Source organism: Camelus dromedarius, chromosome 26, assembly GCF_036321535.1.
Source record: "Camelus dromedarius isolate mCamDro1 chromosome 26, mCamDro1.pat, whole genome shotgun sequence".
NCBI lineage: Eukaryota > Metazoa > Chordata > Mammalia > Artiodactyla > Camelidae > Camelus > Camelus dromedarius.
Genome location: NC_087461.1, coordinates 22,938,386 through 22,956,093, shown reverse-complemented (window position 1 = coordinate 22,956,093; position 17,708 = coordinate 22,938,386). Strand labels below are relative to the sequence as shown.

The following is a 17,708-nucleotide window of genomic DNA, read 5'->3' as shown; positions in this document are numbered from 1 at the left end:
GGCCCCTGCCAGCCACGGGGGGTGAGGGGACGCCTCAGTCCTGACAGCGCAGCTGCACCTGAGAGGATGGAACCAGACTGGCCAAGGAGGGTGAAGGTAAATTAGCAGGGGGGTGGCTCCGCCCCTGCCCTGGTTCTGGAAGGAAGGTGTCACTAGCGCTTCCGCAGACGACGGCTTTTGGTACTGCATTTAATTTCCCTAAGTCAGCTTGAGTGGTTTCGGCCCTCTCTTTGTTAGCTGGCTCCCCATACTGCTTGGAAGCAAGCAGGCACAGCTGGCCTTTGTATTTTGGGGTGTAATTTGGCGGCATAGAATCCCTTAATGAACCGTAATGGCTAAACAACACAGGACTACGTAGCTCCCACCCCCCACCCCCCTCCTGGCAAACCCGACTTGCCTTGAAGCGACAGCTCCTGGGAAGACGTGCCCAGGGGCCCTGACTTCAGGGAGCCACAGCCCTCCCAGAGCCCCCACTCCTGCATCTTCATCTGCCCTGTGGCAGACAGGATGAAGACCATTCAAGTGGCTTCTAGAAATGAGGTGGGTTTTTTCCCAGAATTCTTGTGTTTGAAGGGCACATATCTATAGGTTTACTATAAACAGCAAACACGCCTGTAATGGATCATCTATAAAAGAAACTTGGGAGAAGACTTCCCGAATTTGACAACAATCTAAAAGTCTGCACAATGTTTCCAATGACAAATGGTGACTCTGAAACAATTCTGGGGGGAAAAATCTCCCCCAGGGGAGATGCAGGCGATAACTAGCATGGTTGCTTGTCCGTCTGATGATTTTTCTGAAGACTTGGTTTAGAGTCAGATCTCAAGGAGCTTGGTGTTTGGGGGTAATTCCTTAGTCGGGATCAGTCTGTCTTATTTGTTGCTGACTTCAGGAGTTTGGGAGCCCTGGCGTCTTACCTCGGTCTCCCACTCTGTCTCCTACTTGCCATCTCTCCATTTCATCAACTTACGTAAAAATCAAGATTCTAAACCAAGTGAGCAGGGCGGGCCAGCCCCACATCAGGGGGATTTTTTAGGACCTCCCTTCATGTGATATGTGTGCTGAAGAGAACATTGAATTTTTGGCTACTAGACCTGGAAAAAAAAAGTATTCCTACTTCACCAGTTCATCAGACCCTCACTGAATGGCGGTTGTGTGGCTGGCCCTGGGTAGGCAATTAGGACTCAAAGGCTAATCACACCTCATGCTTGTCCATAGTTTGTCTCTGGCCAAGCCAGGCTGGTTAGCACAGAGGACAGATGCCTATGACCCACACAGTCTGTCTGCAGCCAGCAGGTCATTCCCACAGGTGGGTCTGGAATGCATTTGTTGAAGGAGAAGCCAGGATGGTAAGTCTAACTAGTCCACTGAACAAGGAGGCCAGGTTGACCAGTTAGCTGTCTACATAACCAGGCTAGAGAGCTTGAGGAAGGCAGGGAAAATGGAAGCAAAAATTAGCTGCACTGGACCAAGGTAGACTGAAGGAGTCCCAGACAGAACTTACCATCTCCTTGGCAGCTTTACCTACTCCTAGGCCCATCCACACTGGCAAGCAAGGTTGGTTTAAAGGGACACATAAAACAAAATACCCCCTTGACCGCAGGAGCTCACAGCCTGCTGGGGAAGAAAACAAACTGAATTTTCAAAGAAAGATCAGGGAGTAACTAATTTTGCTCAGGGAGGACTTTTGAGGAATTCTTTCATTCTCTCATAGGCTGCAGAGGATAGCTTCCTAGGAGTATAAAGGTTAAATAAGGGGGTATTTGTGAAAGGGTACTGCAAATACTATATAATGCAAAAGGGAAGTGTTGTTTTTGTTGGAGTCTAGTAGATTTACAATATTTTATTAGTTTCAAGCATACAGCATAGTGATTCAATAGTATTATGGATTATACTCCATGTAAAGTTATTACAAAATAATGGCTATATTCCCCTGTGCTATACAATAGATCCTTCTTGCTTATCTGTTTTATACACAGTGATTTGTACCTCTCAATCCCCTACCCATTTCTTGCCCTTCACCCCTTTCCTCTCCCCACTGGGAACCCCTAGTTTGTTCTCTGTATCTGTGAGTCTGTTTTCTTATATTCATTTGTTTGTTGTATTTTTTAGATTCTACATATAAGTATTATCATACAGTATTTGTCTTTCTCTGTCTGACTTATTTCACTTAGCTTAATGCCCTCTAAGTCCATCCATGTTACTGCAAATGGAAACATTTTATTCTTTTTTATGGCTGAGTAGTATTCCATTGTGTATATGTACACCACATTTTCTTTATCCATTCATCTGTTGTTGATGGACACTTAGTTGTTTCCCTATCTTGGCAATTGTAAATAATGCTGCTATGAATATTGGGGTGCATGTATCTTTTCAAATTAGTGTTTTGGGGTTTTTTTCAAAACCCAAAATTCCTGGGTCCTATGGCAGTTCTATTTTTAGTTTTTAAAGGAAGCTCCATACTTTTCTCCAGAGTGGCTGCACCAATTTACATTCCCATCAACAAGTGTACAAGGATTCCCTTTTCTCCATATTCTTTTGAACATTTGTTATTTGTGTTCTCTTTGATGATAGGTTGCTGCCATGTCTTGGCTGTTTGTAAAGAGTGCTGCCATGAACATTGAGGTGCGTGTGTCTTTTCAAATTAGTGTTTTCGTTTTCTTCAGCTGTATACCCAGGAGTGGACTTGCTGGATCATATGGTAGTTCTAGCTTTAGTTTTTGTTGTTGTTTTTTATTGTACTATATTCTTAGTGTTTTTATCTTGGGAAAGATTCATCAAGAGCGCCTTTACTTGCTAGTGGTAAGGTGACTGATGGCCACTGTTATGTATTTTCTTTAGGCAATTGTGTAAGAAAAAGCTCTCAGTGTTTCTTTTCCCTCAGGCTGGTATCAACTCACAATGCTTCTGATGCCTAATGGGTAGGTTTTCCACACCAAGCAGTTCTGACACTAACTGCCTGGAGTCAGCACAGGTTCAGGGTGAGGGCTTGGTCCTACAGGACTGCCCAGCTTCAGACAGAAGTCACAAGCAGCAGGTCCCCTGTGCTCCCACAACTTCTGGCTGACTCGGCTACAAATCGGAGTTTCCCACCACCCCCTCCTTGGATTCAGTCATTTGCTAGAACAGCTCACAGAACTCAGGGAAACACATTTACCAGCTTATTATATGATAAAGGAAATGAGAAAGGATACAGATGAATGACTAGAGGGAGAGATTCACAGGGTGAGGTCTGGGAAGATCCTCAGTGCAGGAGCTTCTGTCCCTGTGGAATTGGGGCACACCACTATCCCAGCATGTGGGTGTGTGTTCACCAGACCAGAAGTTCCCCTAACCCTGAACTTTGGGGATTTTTTACAGAAACTTCATCACCCAGACATGATTAATCATTAACTCATTCTCTAGCCCCTTTCTCCTTCCCAGCAGATGGGAGTGGGGTTGAGATTTCCAAGCTTTCAAGCTTCTAATCATGGCTTGGTCTTTCTGGTTGACCAACCCCCAGGCTGAAGCCATCCAGGAGCCCAAGGAGTCACCTCATTAGAACAAAAGATGTGCATATCACCCAGGAAATTCTAAGGGATTTAGGAGCTCTGTGTTAGGAACCAGAAGCAGAGACCAAATATTAAAACAAAAGATGATCCTAGTGCTTTTATCACTCAGGAAAAATTACAAGAGTTTGAGAAGCTCTGTGCCTGAAATGGGGGACAGAGATCAATCTTTTTTTCTATTATTTTATAGCAATGCTCTCATGGTTTACAGTCTTCGTTGGCTGAAGTGATGGCTGTCACTTCCTGTCTAGACTTTTGATTCAACTGGGGAGCTTTTAAAGCCACCCTTGCCCAAGCCCAACTCCCACAGATTCAGATTTAATTGATCTGGGGCCTACGTATGTATATGTTTAAAGCTTTCCAGGTGATTCTATTGTGCATTGCAGCTGGAGAGCCTCTGAGCTGAAGGAGGCTCATTCCACTGTCAGACAGTAAGCAGATGCTTACAGAAACCCCAGTAGGCAGCATCTGTGTCACTGTGGGGACTACTTTATATACATATGTATATAAATTCCATGAGTCTTATCTTAGACTGAATGACAAAGACCATGAGGGTAGGTCCCAGCAATGCAGATTCTTAACATGTGGTTCATGAGATTAGTAGGAAGCACTAATTGAGAGGAAAAGGTATCATGTGGCACCTAAAAAATGAGGGTCATAGGTCATGACTTGACAAGGGTATCATGAGGATTAACTCAGATAGTTCAAATGAAGCCCATTGCTTGGCACATCAGAAGCACTTAATAAATGTGAGTGGCTTTATTATTACAAGAATGAACGTGATCACCCATGGTCAAAACCATGAAGAGCGTGTGATTCGTCATTCAGTGTGGCAGTGGCCTTCTGTAGCACAGGATTTGGCTGCAGCTCTGGAGGGAAACTTTCCTCGTGTCCAGATCCCCATTGTGCTCTCAGAACAACTTCTCCAGCTTTGCTGCAGCTTCTCAGGCAGTGCATGTGTCTCCCCTGCAGGGACTTTTGTCTTTCTGAAGTGTCCCTTACTCAGGACTTGCTTATCACAAGGGCTAATCACAGAGCCTGAATCTTACATAATTGGGGATACTGTAAAAGAAAAAGAATAAAAAACTATACAGTCTGAGGTGTGAAAGAAAAATCACAGCACATTACAAGCATAAGAAAGCTGACAAATACCCCCAAGCCAAACACCATGAAATCCAAAAAGTAACAAAGTTATTAATTAACAGCCTAACACATCTCCATTATATATTTTCCCCCCACACCTTGGCTGCCCACTCCTCCAGGCTTCATAAGGCAGTAACTTTGTACTATTGTCTATAAAGAAGAGAAAGAAAAGTTGGTCTTTCCGCTCACATAGTTGGTCAAAACCTGTCCTTTTGTTACTGTTGGTTTAGAAAGGTCTCTGTCACATTCACTGCTTGTCACTGGAAATGTGCACATGCTTAGAACTGTTGTCAGAGTTGGAAAGACTTCTCTCAAGTTCCTTCTATGTAAGCCCTCTTATTGTACCTGCTTGCTGTGAATAGTAAAACTATAGTAAAGGGGGGCTCGAAACCAAGGAGTTCTGAAAAATGTCACTTGTGTTCTATTTCCTTTGATAAAGAAAAAACTGTATAGTGCCTTTACAGCTGTCTATGTTTTATATTATATGCACACCTAACAGAGGAAACGCTGTCACTTTTGACTGGGGGTGATGGGAACCAAACTCTCGACTCATGGCTTTACTGGTCTGATGATTGGAAGATTTCTCTAGACTAGCTTCTTGTTCCCAGCACTTTAAACCTGATTTCTCCTATGTGGAGGCCACATACTTCCATAGCCAGGTGCTGGAAGATGCAGTAAAATCTAGATAAGACCCCAGGCCCTGTACCTTCATAGTTAATACTCAGGGGTGAGGATGGCTGGAAGCCATTCCTTCAATGGTACGGTCCATTTCCATCTTTTCACTGTTAGATGGAAATGCCTGTGAACTTCATACTTATATCCCTCTAAACCCAAACTACGTGTATCCCAACTCAGCTTCCCCTGAGCTGAATTCCAAAGCATACCCATGGCCACTCCAATGCTACCTGATCAAGAAGGGAAGCTTACCAGAGGGGAGGTCAGCACAGACAGAGACAGCAGCCGTAACTGACGGCAATTTCAATAGTTCCCTTACGCAAGTTATGATGATGTGCACAGATTACCAAGAGTCATCCCAAAGACCTGGAAGACATCGCAAAACGTGACTAGCCTGACTTGATATAAGCGTCATTAGCTTCGTGGTGTATCCACCTTGGTACCTCCCGCCCCACCCCCCCATCACTCCTGGTTGTGCAGGATGAACTACAGGAAAAATGAGATAAAGAAGACAAACATCCCAAATCGTTGCTCTGCCATGGATGGCTTCTGGCCCCAGAGACAGAGAGCACATATGTGTAGCATATGTCAGCCTGTTTTAAATTTTTTTTTTCAGTTGGATGTCATTCGTTTTTTTCAATTTTTTTATTTCTGGTCTGTTGGTAGAAATGGCACTTTTCATGAGAATTGACAACTTTGTTTCTGTTTTGTTGGGTTTTTTTTTAATTTTCTGAGACCCGCTGAACAAAGCACAGAGAGGAAACTTGCCTGCTCTTCCTGATTTTAGAATATAAGCTGTTGGGGAGAAACCAGGAGTGAGGAAATGGATGTTCCCACCTTCCTCCAGGAAGTGTGGCTTCTGACATGGTTTTAAAATCATCTGTCTTTCACCCATTGCTGCTTCTAGAAGAAAATACAGACCAGTGGCTAGAGCGACACCCAAGCATCAGGAATTTGGAGAAAGTCCTTTTTTTATTTATACAGAGTGGTTCTAACCCAGTGCTCTGACACTGGCCATCTGTGGTTCACAGAGCCAGGCCTGCATTGACCTGCAAATACTGCGTTTCCCACAAACACTGACACCTCCCCCCCCCCCCCGCCAAAAAAAAAACCCAAAACCAGACAATAGGTAAGTCAACAAATAAGATGACTTTGTCATCCCAGGATGGGGTTTGTAGTCACAGAGAATGGTTTGTGGGTTTTCATCTTAGTCAAAATTTTGCTTCTGAAACTGAGAGGTTCTAGAAATACGAGTGATTTTGAAACTGCAGCTTTATCAAATGTCTGCATGATTACAGTGATGTCAGCGGTAAATTCTCTTAACGAGGAACAATTCTTCTATAAGGGGATTGGGTTTTCGGTGATTCATTCGTATCTTCCGAAACAACTCAAACAACCAGTCTGGGACCGCCGGATGATGCCATGATTCCCAAAAAACATTCCCACATGTGCAGAGCCAGGCTTTGATGCTCAATTTGCTATTTTTGCTGTTTCTCTTTCATCATTTCGTTACGGCAATGTATGTTTTCAAAGGGCTGTGCTTTTTGTATTATTTAGTGCCTCCATATGGTGTGAGGCCTTAGCCTTTCCTCTGATGATCTACAACATATGTTATGGCTTGCACCAAGAACAATTAGCAAATTTATTCTTTTCCTTTGTACCGTTTGTCGAGCTTGTGCATTTGTTTGCTTTAACCTTCCTGCCACTTGTGATGGTTGTCAGTGCCTGTCGGTAAAGGATGACGTGTTTGCATTTCTGCCAAAGGGCTTGAATGTTACACACCCTGTCTTTGCAATGGTATTTTCTTACACTGACAAGGAATCATGTCTTTGCAATAGGACCAGAAGCAATACTCTCATTCTTTAATTTTCTAATTCTTCTTTGATGCTGATAGTATTTGCAAACAACAAAGGAACTCAGTTTTTACTTTGTTTGGAAAATATTTTTGAGTCTGACATGGGGTGTGGTTTCATCCTCCTTGAAAGAATTTTCCTTGATTCCAGTGAGAACATAACACTTTCAAGGTTTAAAATTAGCTGTCAGTTACCACATCAAGCATCTCTCACTTCGGGACAGTCTCTCCCAACATACGCTAATCTACTTTCAAAGCATTGTGGAAATCAACTTGGAAATTTCACATTTGACAAACATCATACTACGTTTGAATAGTGAAGGCTTCTAAATTTCTACTCAGGTGGGGCTTGGAAATAGTAATCCCAGTGGAAGGAGAATAGCCAGTTTTTAAGCCTTAATTGCACATTTGTTTGGGGTGGGTCTTCTGGGGTGGGGCTGATGGAGAGCAGAGGGGATCTAATTTCTCTGCCATTGCCTTGAAATAATGATTATTTAACAAAATGGCGAGTCTTTGCCTAATATCTTCAAAATGCTGTATTCTTCACAAAGTGTTGTCTTTTCAAAATCCCATCACTCAAGAGACAATGTTTTGCACTTCCTAGCTTCAAGAAAAGCACATATGCATATCTTTATATAGTTTACAAAGTACTGTCAAACACATTCACTTGTTTTTGATCCTCACCACCACTGGGGAGGGTTATAAGTAAGGGCACCGTATCAAGGCTCAGAGAAGTTGGAGACTGGCCTCCAGTGGGGCAGGATCTCAGCTACAGACATTCGTTCTGGGTCATGACCAGCTATGCAAGTGCTATGATCTGAAGTAGGTTCTTTCTACAGAGTCATTTGGAAGAAGATGGGGAGCAGTAGCCTCAACTTTCAAACATTCTAAATTTATTTCTAGCTTTTACAGTGAATCCTGGCACAACTTATCCTACCCAGTCTCCTCACTAGATGAAGCTTCACTCATTTGGGTGTTTGTTCGTTCATCTAATAAATACTTAAAGGACACCTGCTATGTGCCAGATACTGTGCTGAGTTCTGGAGACAGGACCGTGAACAAAACCAAACATGATTCCATATTCTTAGAGAGATTGTATTCCAGTGGTGGAGTTCTGACAATCATCCATTCACTCAACAGCGCTAATAGGATAATTATGCAAACTCATGGGAAGATAAAATTGGAAGGCAATGCTCTGAGGACAAGGTACCCCATGGCCTAAGAGGGTTTAATGGGGGAACTTGCTTGTTCTGAGACATCACAGAAGGCTTCCTGAGAAGGCAATAGATGAGCAGGGATCTTAAAGTTAAGTGAATATTAAGTAGGCAAAGGGGGTGGGCAGAAATATGTACCAATCCCAAGTTGCTACAGCGGAAAGGAGGACAGTTAGACTGAATTTGTCAGGCTGAGCATCACACATCCTTCTGGAGTAAGTGCAGTGCGCTTTCTGTCATTTACGATGACGGTGACCACACCGCTTGCCCACTGGTGGCTCTTCACTGAGCAATGTCCCAGCCCAGCACTGGGCCTTCTGAAAACCAGCTGGCCTATTTTGGAAGCCTCACCAACCAGCCTCAGCTGGAGATTTTCTTCATTCTCAAGGGTATGAGTTCATCTGCAGACCAGATGGGTTCCTAATAAATGGTGATTTTTGCAATCTGATTATTTTCATGTCATGCTAACTCCCTTTGGAAAACAGAAACAGGGCATGGCGTCTCTTTATCCTCTTTCTAAGTGAGAGGAGAAGGGCCTCGTGATGGTTGCACACCCTGCATTTTGAGAGAAAACATGCAATGTAGAACTAGGGGGTGTTTCTGCCATTAAGGGTCCACTAACAATAACATTTTAATTGTGGACCATCGATTCCTTTTTCTCATGGGGTTCATGAATTAGAGTAACTTGGGCTTATGCAGTAGATACCTTGGAAATCTCAGTGACTTAACACAACAGAAATTTAGTTCTCACTCACAGCGAATCCAACATGTTCTGGTTGGTAGATGGCCTTCCCTGGGATCATTCAGGGTCACCTTGTGACTCTTCCCTCCTCTAGGGTCTCAGTCGCCTATTTATTTGGTAAAGAACGACATGGAAAGGTCAAACCTAGAAGCAAAGCTTTTCCCTTATAGTTGCATCCCATTGGCCAGAAGGCAGTCACGTGTCCACCCCCAACTACCAGGGATGCTGGGAGGAGCAGTGGGGTGGGCAGCTGGCCTGCCCATCGCAGAGGGCTGAGGGCTTGTACCCCGAGTTAGTGACTTAGGTATAGAATCCCAGTTCCCAGACTAAATCTTCTCACCCAGAAAACAAAAATGGCCGACTGTTGTCTTTGGGATTAAATGAGGCATTATAGGTAAAATACTGAGAGCGAGCCTGATAAAAAATAGGAGCTCAATAGACGGTTAGCCATTATTATTAATTTATTCATTTGCTACAAAATAAAAGCAAATTTACAGGTACTTGAGCCTTTTGTATCATCTCATCTGAGAAATGAATGGGGATCTAAAACACTGTCCTTTAATTTCTAAAAGAAGAAAAAAATATTCAATTTCCAAAATTTGTACAGGATTATTATTCACGGGACTCCTTTAGGTTTCCAGGGGAAATTTAGAGAAGTCTTTTGACAGACAGTTGTGTCAGGAAATAAACAAGCTGTGACCCAAGATTCTAAGTAGTGTCTTAGGTAGCAGTGGCCTCTGGGGACCCACCGCTCAATGAAAGTCCCAAGGTCGGTGGTTCCTGGAAATCTGAAGGGTCCTCTGTTCTCTCCTCCCAGCGGGGCCGGGATCCGAGCATGGGGGCTGCCGCTCCCACGCCGGGTGGCTTTGTCTGGGCTTCCCCAGGTGAGCATTTGGTTTGATTGCCCTGTTCTGGGGCAGCCACTGTGGCTTTTGCACAGCGCCTGCTGGTCTGGGCCAAATAACCTGCAGTTTGCTCTCTCTCTTGGCCAAGTCTAGAGCGCAGGGCACCCCCGGCCCCAGCAATCTCCCAGCAAGAGGAAGTCCTTGTTGCTATTCAGCCCTGGGGGGGGGGTGGTGCAAATTGCAGCTGACACGTGGTTGGAGGGCTCTGATTCAGGCAGGGCAGCAGATAGGCAGGAAGTGCCAGCTCTCCTTGTGTACTCAGAGGCAGGAAAGGGGCACCCGGTGAGGTGGGGGTGACCTCCCCTCACCAATGAGCTTGCATTTAGTTTTCTCCCAGGCCCATGAAGTTTCAGGTAAACCTTTGGGGGAAAAAATTGGCTCGGCTCTTGTGACACAACCTGGCCTTCCCCTCAAAGGTCTCTGCAGGATACTGAAATCTCAGCTTAAGGAAAAAAAAATCACAGCTTTTGAAGAATGAGGATGGACGTTATCTGATTACCATTGAGGGAGGGGTTCGCTGAGAAGAGGAGACTGTGAGAATTCCGGCCTATGCTGTCTAGTAAAAGTCCCATGTTTAAGCCACTTTATAGGACAAAATACTTGGAGTCCTGGAAAATCTTTCTCACTTAGTCAAGAGTAATCCCTTCTCTTCTGTCCAGGCCACATCTCAGCCACCCAAGGAAACAACTTGCCTAGACTGGCTATAACTATCAAAGTAAAATAAGTTGACGGTGTTTGTTTAGTTCTGTTCCAAGTGCTTTACATATTCGTGAATTTTCCCCATGACCCAGCAAGGTCGCTGCTAGGATTATGACGCATTTTTAGGTAAGAAAATGGAGGTTAGGTCACTCAGCCCAGGGTCATGCAGGTGGCAGGTGGTAAGAAGCAATCAGAGGCCAGATGTTGAATGATTGTGGAGGACGCCTCTTCATGTCTGCAATGTTAACTGTCTGACCCCAGGGGGGTCCCCCCTGGTGCCGCCCTTAGCTCCATTTGAGAGATGAGTTTCAGGTCAAGGATATTTGATCATCCTTGGGACGCGGCCATTGGGTGGCCTGTCTGTCTCTTATTCTAAAACTACCTCTCTGCACTTGCTTTGTCGTGTTTGGGGACTGAAGGATAAAAACAGAGTGCTTTCCTGCCCCCTGAAATCTAGTGAAATACACAGCAGTGTCTGCCTTTGAGCACAGATTCTAATACTTTAGTCTAAGTTAAAGGTTCTTGATGATAATAGCTGACATTTGTTGAAGGCTCCATGTATATGCCTTTCAAACATATGTATTTAATCCTTAAGGAAACCAGGTGAGGGAGGTGCTGTTAGTGTCCAACTTCATACACGAGGAAACTGAGTCACAGGGAGCTTCAAGTCACTCACCCAAGATCAAACAGCTGGCAAGCTGTGGAGTCGGGATTCAAGCCCACTCCGTTTGACTTCAGAGTTCAGAGTTTGAAGCCTGAGGCACTGTGGCCTTCACGGGGGGGGGTCCAGGATGAGAAAGTGCTGATTGGAAAGCTGTTCTCATGGAATCCTTCCATTATCTCCTTCTTGCTTCTGTTTTTAGTTCCATGGTCACCACATCTACAGCCATGTTAACCGTAAATGCAAATGTCCCTGCCTAATCTCACTGTTTTAGTCAATCATCAAACATGTCTTGATGGGGCAGGGTAGCATGGTACTTCTGGAATTATCTAGCTCCGGGGCTGCATCTCCATTCCCGCCCATAATCACTGTGTGATCACTATCTTGTTACGGAGCTTCAGTTTCCTCCACTGAAAAATGGGGATAAATAAGACCTCAAAATTGTGAGATCATGAGTGAAATATTGACCTAACTCTCTTAGCATCATTCCAGTGGACAGGAAGCATTCAGTAAAAGGTAGCCATCACTGTTGTTAACATTACTGTTTCACTTTTCAATCAACAAACACTAAGTTCCAAGCCAGTCAGTGTGCTAATACAGAGAGAGAAACCAAAGAACAGGATAAGATACCTGCTACAACCTTCCAAGCAACTGGGTAAATCAGGGAAGTAGTAAAAAGAGACCTAGGAATGCAAGGTGGTAGCTGAAGGGGGCAAAGTGAGAAGTTCAGACAACAAACACTGTTGGGTTTCAGAGGAGATGGGACCAAGGCTCAGAGCCAGATTCAGGGAGGAGGACGAAAAACAGACAGGATTTATCTAGGCTATTGGAGAAGGGAAGGTTCCCAAATAGAAAAATCAGTGCAAACGCAGGAAAAGATGTGGGAGGAAGGAACATGGGACGTATTCATAGTTACCATATATGATCTGCTTTCTAAGTGGCTTACAGCACAGAGGGAGGGAGAGAGGGTTGGGGGCCAAAGAGATACAAGGACAAAAATAGGACTGAGTGGAATGGGGAACAGAAGTCCAAAAAAAAAAAAAAGCTAGTGATTTGCTCAACCCTATGAAATCATATGGCAGCCAGAAATAACACCAAGGATTCCCAGTTCCCAGCGAGATTCTGAAGATAAGATAAGGTGCTTCCTGAGCAAAGAAGGGTTTGTACCCCCTCCTTTTCCTTTAGCCTCTGCTTATGGTAAAGTGCAAACCAAAGAGAAGTGGTAAGATTTTGCAAACATAGGCAGGATAGCCTCTCAAAGGAACCTTCTTATTTGTTTCATCTTCCAGCTTCAAGACAGACTTGCCTTCCCACGCACATGTGAGTTGTCCGCTGGACAAAGTGTTGATCTTGTTATTAACCTTGTTACTAACCAACTGTTGGGGTTACCCTCTGGTTCAGGGCCCACTGACCCTTTCCACGCCTAAGCCAGCTGTTGAATGAGAATGTTCTGGACAAGCAGACAGTTCTCAGGAACTGAGGAAATGCCCAGTGTGGGGGCTGGAGGGAGGATCAGAACTGAATGTGAAACTCACTGTGAATCTCAGTTTTCAAAAATGCTCAAAATCTCCTGCTTTCTGCCCCTCCCGGGCCCTTGCTGAGGGCCAAGACTCAGATGCCGTCCATCTGTTTTGTTTTCTCCTCCAACTTTGTCCTGTTCTCCAAATTGTTACCACTGCTTAGGAATGCATGACAATTTATTTGACTCTTAAAACTCACCGCTAAATCAATTCACAATTTTCAGTGCCACTGGAAAAATACACAGCCAGCCAGCCACGATTTTCTTTTTTTCTTCAGCTAGTAATTTTATTTTTTCCAGTTTTATTGAGATGTAATTAGCATATAGCACTGTATAAGGTTTAAGTTGTGCAGCATAATGATTTGACTTACATATATTGGTAGGTTTAGTTTAACATTCATCACTTTAAATAGATACCAAAAAGAAAAAAGAAAAAGACTTTTTTTTTTCCCTTGTGGGGAGAACTCTTGGGGTTTACACTTTCAGCAGCTTTCATAGACCATACAGCAGTGTTAACTCTGGTCATCACACTGTAGATTAAATGACATCCCTGGTGCTTATCTGTCTTATAACTAGGAGCTTGTAGGTTTTGACCACTTGTCTCTATTCCTCCCAGCCCCCACCCCTGCCTCTGGTAACCACAAATATGATCTCTTTGTCTATGAGTTTATGGCAGGAAGGGTTGTTCTTTTGTTTTTTAGAATCCACATATAAGAGAGGTCTACACGATATGTCTTTCTCTGTCAGACTTATCTCACTTAGCATGGTACCCTCAAGGTCCATCCATGTTGTTACAAGTGGCAAGATTTCCTTCTTTTTTATGGCTGAGTAATACTCCATTATGTGTGTATACCACAACTTCTTTCTCTCTGTATCCATCAGTATGGATACTTGGGTTATTCCCATGTCTTGGCTATTGTAAACAAGGCTGAGTGAACATGGGAGCCATTTGTAATTTTAGATTAGCATCAAAGCATACCTGAGATGAGCAAGGGCTTTGGTGTCAGACTGACACCAGCCCCAATTACCTGTCTCCACCAAATAAAGGTCCCTCATCTACCTGTTGCATGAACTTGGCAGTCTCCTTAGTTGTTCTTTTTTTTAATATATTTTTTATTGGCTATACTGGGGATTGAGCCTAGGACCTCGTGCATGCTAAGCACGTGCTCTACCACTGAGCTATACCCTCCCCCCTCCTTAGTTGTCATGAGCCTCGGTTACCTCTTCTGTAGAATGGGGGTGAAAATCAATTTCTTATAGGATCGTTGTGAGGATGAGACATCCTACCTAAAGCACTCAGTATATCATAAACACATACAAGATGCTCAGTAAAGAGTAGTCATTCATTATTCAACTTTCATTCATCATTTAAGCACTCCTAGTAATCTAGCTTTGCTGAGAAGGCCCTTTGCAGCAGCTTTAGAGATGAATGTGAAAGAGTTTAAAATAAAAACCACCTTGATATTTTTCAAACGCATTACCAATTTCAAACCAAGAGCAGGGGAACCTGGAAAATATGGAAAAATTTTTTGGACATACCGTGTTATGTATAAGAACAATGCCCTTCTCCCCTTCCCGCATTGACGATTAATCAATACACCCTTCCCCTCCAATTGTGCTTTTCTAGAAGGCTGGGTATCTCCACATATGGAACACAATTTCTTGGTAGGGCCTTTAATACACTAGAAATTCTAAAACAAAGTGAACTCCAGCAGGGCACTGGGTCAGTGCTGGCAAGTCAGCCTGCTGTCAGGCACCACCTCTGGTACCACACTGTGTTTTTAATTAAGGAAGGGACCACAGCCCCAGACTTCAAGGGTTAGCTCCTAGCCCCATGTGTAAGCCAGTGGGCTCACAGCAGCACTCATCTGCAGAGTGGCCGGGCCTTGAGCCAGAGAGAACCTTCTCCATCCTTGCGGTATTTCAGCCTCACCAGCCACCAAATTCTTTTTCGTGCCTTTACCCTCCAAGAGCTTGGGTTAGGTGCACGATGGATCACACGTTAAATGGCATTTAGGGCAGAATTATTCCAATCAGTTAGGATGACTGCCTTACACAACTGAATATGATGTATGCTCTGTTAAGATCCTATGACATTTGAAAAATGGAGCCAGTTCAAGAAAGGAAATTGTGTCTATGGCTCAAAGAATCAAAGTCAAGGTCCTTTATTAGAAGAAAATTCAAACTGCTTTTAAAGACAATTTGCTGATTAGTTGTAGCCTACCTGCGATCTAAAGTATCAGAAATGAAAAGGGTAACCAAAGAGTCAGGATTGTGTGGAGCCCCTGCATTCCACATGGGCATTCTGGGCAGGATTGGTGGCATTTTGGACCCCCATCTGCGGGTCCGGGATATATTCCAGTTGTCACCTTGCAGGAACTCAGCTGGCGACCCCAGCAATCATACAGGCTGCCAGCAGGAGGTGATGGGGAAATCCTGTCTTGGGACTGTGACCTCAGTGTCTGGGCGGGCTCTGATGGTTCAAGGGCCTTGCTTCTAACTAGAAGACCCTTTCCCATTACTTGAACAGCCATAGCCACTGAGCACCCTAAGAAACTGATCAGGAAGAAGTCTCTACTGTTATTTATTTCTGTATAAATACAACCCAAGCCAGAGCAGTAAAGACTTCGTGGAGAAGTGAAAACCACACACATTTTAGTCTATTTTTTCCCTGATGTCCTATCACACACAATGCTAGAGCATTCATGTTTTGCTCCTGATTTATTTTTCATAAAGAAGGAACGAGGACAGTGAGGACGGGCGGCTGCCCTGTGGTGATTCTTCGCAAAGTGAACTTCTTGTCTGATCACTGTTGGCTGAGTCCCGAGATTTTACAAAGGGTAAAAATAGTTGCTACTGGCAGCGTAATGACAACACATAGTTCTTTCATTTCCTGGGGGAAACCTGCCATAGCTCACTTAAGAATAAAAAGGGAAGCGTTGCACATAGTGCAGGAGAATGTTCGCAAGATGGTGGTACATGGGAACAAAAATAGGGTATACGCGCCTTCGTACACGGAAATTCCCACTTCACAAAGAGAAAAACATTGATACGAAAGAGTCAGGTGAAAAACGCCGTTATCACCAAAGTGGGATGTGAGTACTTCCCATATGTCAGGTACGAGTCTGTGTGTTCTCAGACAGAATTTAATCATCATAGAATTTATTCCTCATCGCAGCACTGCTAGGCAGTAGCTGTTGCCGCCATCTCCACCTTCCATATGAAGACACCAAAGCTTTAAAGATTGCATAATTTGCAAGGGTCCCTCAATAAAAAGTGACAGAATCAGATTGGAACTTTGGCAGAAGCTTCTGGAATTCATGCTCATTAGCCACCGTGCTGTAATGTAACATTTATTTCTAGGTGGGGGGATTACAGGTACATTTTCGCTTCCTTTCACTTCTCTGAGTTTTCCTTTTTTTTTTTTTTTTCCACAGAGAACACATATTACCTGAAAAATCAGAAAACAAAAAGCATAATAAAGGAGATAGGTAACTGTATGTTGTGGGGGAAAAAAATTAAAAAAAATTTGCTTCATCTAGGAGATGTTAAATTAAGCCAGATTTAATTGGTTCTAAAACAAGCCACTTCTAATTTAAGATAAAAGTGTTCAAGAACATCTAACTTCCAAAACTTGGAAAAGCAAAGAGAACAGATAGTCTCACCTGTCACTTCTCTGTAAAATGTTAAATCATAACACTAGAGCATCCTTAACTTTTTCCTATTGGTTAGGATGACCTCCCCACCCCCAAACTTAGTGGCTCAATCCCTTTATTTGTATTCATTTTCTCCTTCCTCTCTCACCTCTGTCAGAAGGCATTCGCCTCTATGAACCCTCCTCTGCTTCATTCATCATCAGTGTCCCCTCCATGGTTTTGTTTCAGTCCGCACTCAAGCTGAGATCCCCCGTCTAACCTAAGAAGTACATGCTCTCAAGCTAGCTACGATTCCAAGATGGCACACCAAATCTCTCTTCCTCCTCTACTAACCATCAGATGGGACACGATACTCCTAGAGTCCCCTGCATCCTCACCACCCACTTCTTAAGCCCTTTTAATCTTGGCCTCTGCCCTGACTGTCCTGTTTCTCTCAAACTTCACCATTGTCCATTCACCTGCCCCATCCAGTGCCAATTCCATCCATCTCAGTGTTTCTGTGGCTTTGATCTTCATTGACTGGAGGCACCCAGCAGCCTTGCCTTCTCTCCCCCTGAACTCTCCTCTTTCCCTTCCTTCTCTCCTTCCATTGCCGAGTTCTCTTGTTCCTATTCCATTACATGAATAAACCAAAGGTCAATCCTCAGTCTTGCTTTATTCCCTCCCTTTGAATCTCAGTATTTTTTAAGTACCACATGTTCGTGGCATAGCTTATTCTCAGCTCTCAAGCATCTATGTGGGCAGTTTCTGTGCTATTGGGCAAGAGAGATGGAAACTAAACAAATAAGCAGGATAAGGGCATCGGGAAGGACTTCCTGACATGACATCTGAACTGACACCCAAACGACGAAAAAGAACCAGGCAAGCAAAGTTCTAGAGGAAGGACAGAGGGAAGAGCAAGTGCAAAGATCCTGAGGCAGAAACAAATTTGACCTGTTCTAGGAAGAAAGAGAAGACAGGCTAGCTAGAGCATGGCGAACAAAGGGGAGAATAGAAGAAAGTTTAGATGGAAAAGTAGACTCCTCCATGAAATATTAATTCCTACATCCCTGGGCAGATCTATTATTATTATTATCATTCTGCTTCAGATGGCA

General features: G+C 43.8%; 1 protein-coding gene across 5 annotated transcripts in view; it reads left to right on the top strand.

The window, feature by feature from the left end:
- The window catches only part of FRMD4A (FERM domain containing 4A), a 577,190-nt gene that overhangs the window by 304,489 nt on the left and 254,993 nt on the right, over nt 1-17,708 (top strand). The gene's annotated exons all lie outside the window — the stretch shown is intronic.